General features: G+C 47.6%; 1 long non-coding RNA gene across 7 annotated transcripts in view; it reads right to left on the bottom strand.

The window, feature by feature from the left end:
- The window catches only part of LOC144380598 (uncharacterized), a 79,586-nt gene that overhangs the window by 13,135 nt on the left and 57,747 nt on the right, over positions 1 to 8,704 (bottom strand). For 2 of the 7 annotated variants that reach the window (XR_013444813.1, XR_013444814.1), the window contains exon 6: positions 8,439 to 8,531. The exons of 3 other annotated variants lie outside the window; for them this stretch is intronic. This is a non-coding gene — a long non-coding RNA (uncharacterized LOC144380598). Of the gene's footprint in view, positions 1 to 2,698; positions 2,877 to 5,458; positions 5,629 to 8,438; positions 8,532 to 8,704 lie in introns of all 7 variants that reach the window. 2 more of the 7 variants (XR_013444811.1, XR_013444810.1) reach the window with 2 other exon arrangements.

Raw genomic sequence — 8,704 nt, 5'->3', positions numbered from 1 at the left:
GACACAGATTCCTGCTCAGAGATGTCACGTACTGGACACAGACGTCCCCCCAATAGCTCAGAGCCTTCATGCACTGAGACATCCCCAAACAACTCCGAGGCTTCCACTCCGGTTCACAGAAGAGCTCGGAGACCTGAAAACCTGGACACGAATCCCCTACGTAGCTCAGAGGCGGCACACCCTGTAAGACCAACCACAAATAACTCAGATCACACAGCCTGGATGTAGCCTCCGAACAGTTGAGAAACCTCATATCCTAGGCTCACATCGCCAAACAGCTCAGAATCTTCAGACTCTCCACAGACCTCCAAGTGATGCAGAAATATCACACCCTGAACTCAGACCCCTAAACCACTTATGGAACTCCCACTTTGTACTCCTATCCAGAAAGATTTCAGACCCCTGACACTCATGCACACAGATCACCAAAGAGCCTAGAAACCTCACCTTCTGTTCAAAGTCTGCCACAAACACAGGAGAGACCCGGTAACTGGGACACAGTCCCACAACAGCTTAGGGATCTCACGTTGTGGACACAGGCTCTCAAATGACCCAGAGAACTTCTAATCCAGGAGGCAGACCCACAAAGAGCTCAGAAACAGCATATCCTGGTGACATATGCACACACAGCTCAACACCTCCCCACCTTATGGGAAAGAAACCCTCAGAGAGTTTTTTAACCTCTGGAAAGCAGACCCACAAACCGGCCAGACACCTCACACATCAGACATGCCATGCCAAAATGCTCAGAGTTAACAATCCTTACACCCTAGGGCACAAACGCACCCCCACCCCCAGCTCAGAGACCTAACAGCCTGGACAAAGACCCCCCCCACAAACACCCAAGAGATGCCATTAGTAAACAGAACCCCAAACCACTCAGAGACCTCAAACCCTGGAAACAGACCGCTAATAAGTCCAAGACCTCATACCATGGGAATGAGACTCTCCCAGCAGGAGCTACACCTCACCCTTGGAAACACACCCCAACAGTTAGGAATCTCAACACCAAGGGATCCAGAGATCAGAGAGCTCACACTCTTGGTCACAGAGGGTAAAGCACCTCAGAGACCCCCCAAAGTAGAAAGACATCAGTAGAAAGTCCTTAAACTCGAAACAGATCCTGAAACTGCTCTGATAAATCAATCACACCCAAGGACAAAACCCACATCATAGAACTCATTCGCTGGGACATGGGCTCAAAACAGTTAGGAGGGGCTGAGCACAGATACTCAAACACACCTGAGTTCTCATATGAGGGTCACAGACCCCAAAGAGCCCCGCCACCTCATACCTGAGAGGAGAGACTTCTAAGTAGTCCAGAGACACCATACTCCGCACAGACCGTCACAAAGGTGAGAGATTTCACACACGGAGTGAAGACCTCCGAACAGCTCAGAAAACTCACCAGCGGGGCACCCTCCTCCCCCCATGTAAAGCTCAGAGACCATGACCCTGGAACAAATCCCAAATGAGTCTGATGTATCACACTCTGGGACAGAGACCTCCCAAAAGGAAGAGACTCTGCACCTGAAAATATCCCCCAAACATGTCAAGAAACTCTCAAACCAAAAGAGCTCAGGGACCAGTATTCTGAACACAGGGGCCACACAGCTCAGAGGTCATACAGTGTCCATACAGCCACCCAAACAGCTCTGTGAACTCACCCCCGGAATGCAGACCAGAAAAAGCTCAGAAGCCTCGGATCTAGGATTCAGAAATCCTTATGAGACTTAGGGTATAGACCTCAAAATATAATTCAGAGAATATGCTGGATACAGAGCATCAAAGAAATCAGAGACCTCAAATCGTGGGGCACATACACCGAAACGGATCAGGGACCTCACATCCTGGATGTACATACAAAACAGATCAGAGAATTTATATTCTAGGAAATACACACCCCCAATGAACAGACCTCACATCCTGTGACATACTCACAGAACAAAAACCACACAAGCAGAGATAGACACCCACGAGTATTTCAGAGAAATAGCATCCAGGGACGTATACCCACAAACAGATCATAGACCTCAATCCCTTGAGACATACGCACATAAAAATATCAGATACCTTACATGCCGGGACATATACCCACAAACATTTCTGAGCGCTCATATCCTGGGAAATAAACTAAAGAGTGGATCGGGGACCTCAGATATTGGGACCTACACCCACAAAGAGACCAGAGACTCAAAGCCTGGGACATAAACCCCAAACGCCTCAGAGACCTTACATGCTGAGACAAAGAAAAGGTAAAACCTGATGGCCCGAGAAACAGAACCTCAAACAGATCAGAGACCACACGCTGTTGACACACATACCAAGAACAGACCCTCACGTCCTGAGACATGCAACCACAAAGGGATCAGACAACTCCTATCTTGATGTGCACCCACAGACAAATCTGACATCCTGGGGCACGGACCCTCAGGGATGCCACGCCCTTGGACAAATACCCGCAGACAGGTAATACACAGAGAACTAGATGAAAGACCTCTCATCCTGCAACATAAATCCCAAAAAGCGGTCAGAGAACTCACGTCTTAGGACATATACCCACAGTCTAACAGAGACATCATATCCTAAGACGCATCCATAAAACATCAGGGAGCATAGGCCATGGGATGTATGCCCACAGAGAGATCAGATATTGCCCACTGGGACACACATAGAAAAAGTGCAGAGAGGGGGGCACCTGGGTGGCTCAGTCGCTGAGTGGCTGCCTTCGGCTCAGGTCAGGCAGGGTCCCAGGGTCTTGGGATCGAGCCCTGCATCGGGCTCCCTGCTCGGCGGGAAGTCTGCTTCTCCCTCTCCCGCTCCCCCTGCTTGTGTTCCCTCTCTCGCTGTCTCTCTCTCTGTCAAATAAATAAAATCTGAAAGAAAAAAAAAAAAAAAAGCAGAGAGAGGCACATTCCAGGAAATACACTAAAATATCCTGGCGAATTCATCCACAAAAAGATTAGAGACCTTAAATGTTTGACAATACACATAAAGAGATCGGAGATATCACATCCTGGGACACAGAGTGACAAAATGCTCACAGACCTCACATGCTGGGAAACAGGCACAGAAACGGATGAGAAACCTCACATCCTAGGACACACACCCTCGAAGAGTTCCCAGACATAAAGTCCTGCAAAACGCACCCCCAGACCATTCACAAACCTCGCACCCTGGAACACACACAACGAACAAATCAGAGACCTCATATCAGGGACTCTCCCCGCAAAGAGAATACAGATCCTGAGACACACACTCAGAAATGTATCGGTGCCCCGAAATCCTGGAAGACAGCCACACACACGTGGACAAACTGCTCAGGGAGCCCACATTCTGGAGCACAGAAAACAAAAAGACAGACCAGAGACTTCAAATCCACAATCAAGTCAGACACTCCACAAGCTGAAAAATGCACCCAGAAAATACATCAGATGGTAGACATGACATCTTACGGCATAACCCACGAAGAGACCCGAGGATTCATTGTTTCAGCTTCAAATCTCTTTCTTTCTCTCCCTCTCTGACCTCTGCTTTTGCCATCACCTTGCTTTCTGTGACTACTTCCATCATCCCATGGCCCCCGTCTCAATGTCCATAGCCACTTAGTTTTCTGTGATTCCTAAAGGTCCTACCTCCCTCACATAGAGACATTTGTGATTAGAATGCGTCCTCCCGGGGAATCCAGGATAACCGCTCCATCTCACGGTGCTCCCTTAATACATATCTGCAAGATCCCTTTCTCCAGGTAAGACAACGTATTAACAAGGTCCAGGAATGGGGTGAGCACGTATTTGGCGATCCATTATTTGACGAGACAGAACACACGTGCACAAAGAGAAAGCTCACCTCCTGGGACATAGGCACATGAAGTGCTTGAAGACTTCACATCTGGAGTTCCACACTTCCAAAGAGATCAGAGACCTTCCACCCTGGGACATACCTGCAGACTGTGAGAGAGCTAGCTACATTCTGAGACATACACCAGATGATGCCTAGAGTCCTCACACTCTGGGAATTAAACCTACAAAGACAGAAGAGAACCCACTCTCTGGGACATACACACCCAAAGAGAACAGGAACCTGATTATGATGGGATATACACCTACACAAAGATCAGGGACCCACATTCTAGGACCCCCAAACAGACCAGACCTCTAACTCTGAGACACACACACACCAAAAGAGCAGAAAAGCAGCCCACATTCACACACACACACACACACACACACACACACACACACACACACACACACACACCAGGGACCTCACACACTGGGACACAGAAACACAAAGAGAACAGACCTCATGCCCTTTACCAACACACCCAAGGAGATGACACACTCCCCTATGTGACGTACACGCACCATCAGATCAAAGACCTGATCTGAGAAACACAACCCAAACCACACGAGACACCTTCCATCCTGCGACATGAACCAACCAACAGGTTATGGACCCCACACGCTCGTAAATGCATCCAGATAAATTTGGACACCTGAAATCTTGGGGCTTACAGTCTCGAGATCAGAGAGCTCAGATCCTGGGATACGGGCCCACAAACAGAGATCCTCCCATAAAGAGGTGAAAGTCCGCACATGCACAGAAATACACCGAGGAACATCAGAGAGCTGGCAAAACGTGGGCCATGTACGCACCACCGGATCAGAGGCCTCCCATCTGAAACACAACCAGAATGAGCTTAGAAATCTCAAACCCTGGATATATAGACCTTAACAGATAAGAACTGCACTTCGTGGCCTCTACACCAACAAACAAATCAGAAACGCTCGCAAATGTCCCCATAAGGCATCAGACAACTGATGACCTGGAACGTAACACCCGCAAACAGCTCAGAGACCTAACACGCTGGGATGCGCATTCACAGAACATCACAGATCTCACATCCTGGAACACGCATCGAGAAACAGATCAAAGAACTCACCTGGATAAAAACACCAGAAACATCAAACAAGTCAGACACCTCATACCCCTGTTCATTCACCAGTGAAAAGATCAAACGCTTCACGTTATCAGACAAGTACCCACAAACAGATGAGGGAATTCCCATCATGGGATAGACGCCCTGCTTCATTCATGCTTCAGTCACCAGCAAGCATACCAGAGGCTTCCACACCACGAGACAGAGACAAACAAACAGATCCGGAAGGCTCGCATTCTAGGACATAATCCCAGAAACAGATCGAGCAAAAGGAAAGCACACGCACGAAGAGGTCAGAATCCTTACACCGTGAACACACGCACGACAGTTCAGAGAATTCACATCCTGGGCACTATCTACAAAACCCAGCTTCTCCTTTCCTACGACCATATACCCCAAAACGGCTGGGCCCACAAATTCTGGGACACACACTATTACAGAGATCAGAGACCTCACACCCTGGTCCATGCACCCGCACACGGAGCAGAGACCTCCCACCATCAGACACACACTCACAGAGGTGTTCACATCCTTGGATGTGTGCTGACAACCAGATGGAGACCTCACCGTCTGGGACACTGCAGTCCTTTCTTCCTGACCCCCCACCATTTTTTTTTTTAAGAGAAGAAGGTTACAGGATGCCTGGCTGGCTCAGTCAGTAGAGCATGCGACTGGGCTGGAGCCTACTGAAAAAAAAAAAAGAAAAAAAAGGAAAGAAAGAAAGAAAAGAAAAGAAGGTCATGTTTATCCAATTTCTTTAAAGTGCAGGCCTTTTTATCTCCTCAGGGCTCTGGACCTGCTTCTGTAACAAATCACCCTGATCTTATTGTCATAAAACAACACAAATTTATTATCCTATATTTTTGCAGATCAGAAGACTGACAAGGAGTCTTACAGGGTAAAAATGAAGGTGTCAGCAGAGCTGACTTCCTTCTGGAGTTCCTAGGGGAGAATCTATAGGACACACGCATTTCCTAAGCTCGTGGCTCCTTGCTCCACCTTCGAAGTTAGCAGTGTTTCATCTTCCAATCTCTCTCTCTTTGCCACCATCGAGCTCCACCTCTGTTTCTCTTTGATTTCTACTTATGTCATGACATCACTTTTTTTTTTTGACTCTGCATCTCTTCCCACACTGTGTTCTCGGACTCTTGCCTTCATGTGTCCCTCATATAAGGACACGTATGATTACGTTGGGCCTACCCCGATAATCCGGGATAATTTTCCCATCGGCATGCTTAACTTAGTCATATCTGCAAAGTCCCCCTTTTCATGTAAATTAATGTAATTGTAGGTTCCAGGGATTAGGAAGTGGACATCTCTGGGGTGTTGCTATCCGGTCACCAGAGACATGTACGCCCCGACAGCTCACAGACCTCATATTTGGAGTCCTACACTTCCGTGTAAGTGAGACACCTTCCACCCTCTAACATACATCCAGAAAGAACACACACACACACCTTTGGGGACTTAGACCAAAAAATGCTCAGAGTCCTTGGAATTAAACTCACAAACATAAGAGAACCGGCCATCTAGGTTTCGAGAGCACCCTCGAACAGGTCAGAGGCTTCACACTCTGGTTCACCGAGCAGTGAATATATCAGACATTTCACACCACCAGATACTACCCACAAACACATCAGGAAATTCACATGTTGGGACATACATGGACAAAGGGATTCCAGACCCCACAACTTGGGACACGTAGCCACAAACATATCAGGGACTTCAAACGCCACAAATAGTCCAGAGGGCTCACACCATGGGGCGTGCACCATCAGACAGATCCGGGGTATGAAATCCTGGGATATGCACCCAGGAACAGATTAGAGACCTCACAACCTGGACATATAACCGCAAAGAAACCACAGGCTTCAAACTCTGCAACACGTACCCACAAACAGATCAGAAACCTCAAGCCCTGAGTCATACATTATAAAGAGATCATAAAGCTCACATCCTGAGATATAATCCACAAACAACGCAAAGGCCATATGTACCCAAGGCGCAGACTCACACATGGACCAGAGACCTCAAATCCTGCAATGCACAAGCATAAGCAAGTCAGACACCTCAGGGGCTAAGAAGATACCAGAAACAGATTATAGACCTGAAATCTTACAACGAACATCCACAAACAGATCCGAGAGCTCATGTGTTGGGACGTTTACCAGCAAACAAATCAGAGGCCTCAAGTCAAGGGACACACACCCACAAAAAGCTCAGAAACCTCACACGTCCTGGACATACGAACCTAAGTAAATCAGAGATCTAGCATGCTGGCATATATACATGATCAAACAAATCAGAAACCTCCTATCACCAGAAATACCCGCCCTGGGGCGCCTGGGTGGCTCAGTCGGTTGGGCGTCTGCCTTCGGCTCAGGTCACAATCCTAGGGTCCTGGGATCGAGCCCCGCATCGGGCTCCCTGCTTGGCGGGGAGCCTGCTTCTCCCTCTCCCACTCCCCCTGCTTGTGTTCCCTCTCTTGCTGTGTCTCTGTCTGTCAAATAAATAAATAAATAAATAAATAAAATAAATAAATAAATAAATAAAGAAAGAAAGAAAGAAAGAAAGAAATACCCGCCCAAACAGATCAGAGACCTAACAACTGGAACATAAACCCACAAACATCTGGCGGACCTCAGAGAATAGAATGTATTCCCCAAATCAGCTCAGACACCTGACATCTTAGGACGCGCACACACAAACTGGAGGCCCCACATTCTAAGACATATTCCCACAAACAGCTCAGAGACTGCAAGTTCTGAGACATACCCCGCCCCAAACTTTGTGAAACCTCTCATTGTGGTTCACACACCCGCACACGGATCAGAGACCTCCCGCCATCGGACACACGCTCGCAGACGGGGGAGTTCACATCCTGGGATGTGCGCCGACAACCAGCTAGAGACCTCGCGACCTGGGACACTGTACTCCTTTCCTATCGCTGCTGTGACAAGTCACAATTGTTACATGAAACAACACGCATTTACTATCTTACCTTTCCACAGGGCGGAAGCTAAAAAAGGGTTTCAAAGGGCTAAAATCAAGTTGTTGGCAGAACTGCATTGCTCCTGGAGGCTCCAGGGGGAGGATCCATTTCCTTGCCTTTTGTAGTTTCTCGAGCTGCCTGCATTTCTTGGCTCGTGGCCCCTTCCTCCAACTTCAAAGCAGTGTTTCATCCTCAAATCTCTCTCTCCGATTTCTATTTCTGTCATCACATCTGCTTCTCTGACGGACTGTCCTGCCTCCCTCCTGTAAAGACCCTTGTGATTACACTGGACTCACCTGGAAAATAATCCAGGACAGTCTCCCCCGTCTCAAGATAATTACTTTATCACATCTGCAAAGGCCTTTTTTTTTTTTTTTTTTTTTTGCAAAGGACCTTTTCACATTTAAGGTCCCATAGTCCCATGTTCCAGAGATTAAAACATGGACATCTTTCAGCAACCCTTACCAACCTTAGACATACGTACATGAGGAATTAAAAACATACCATCCTGGGGGGCCTGGCTGGCTCAGTCGGTAGAGCGTGTGACTCTTGATCTCAGGATCGTGAGTTCAAGCCCCACACTGGGCGTAGAGTTTACTTAAAAAATAAAAAAATAAAAACATCCCATCCTGAGATATACACCCATAAGTAGGTCAAAGACCTCACATCCCATATCATACGATTCCAAAGAGATGAGAGACCTCCCACCCTTGGACATACATCCAAAAAAAAAAAAAAAAAAGAGTGAGGTAGGTATTCTGTGTCATATA

Source organism: Halichoerus grypus, chromosome X (genome assembly GCF_964656455.1).
Source record: "Halichoerus grypus chromosome X, mHalGry1.hap1.1, whole genome shotgun sequence".
Taxonomy (NCBI): Eukaryota; Metazoa; Chordata; class Mammalia; order Carnivora; family Phocidae; genus Halichoerus; species Halichoerus grypus.
Note: the sequence above shows the minus strand (reverse complement) of the source record. Positions and strands in the feature narration are given on the sequence as shown.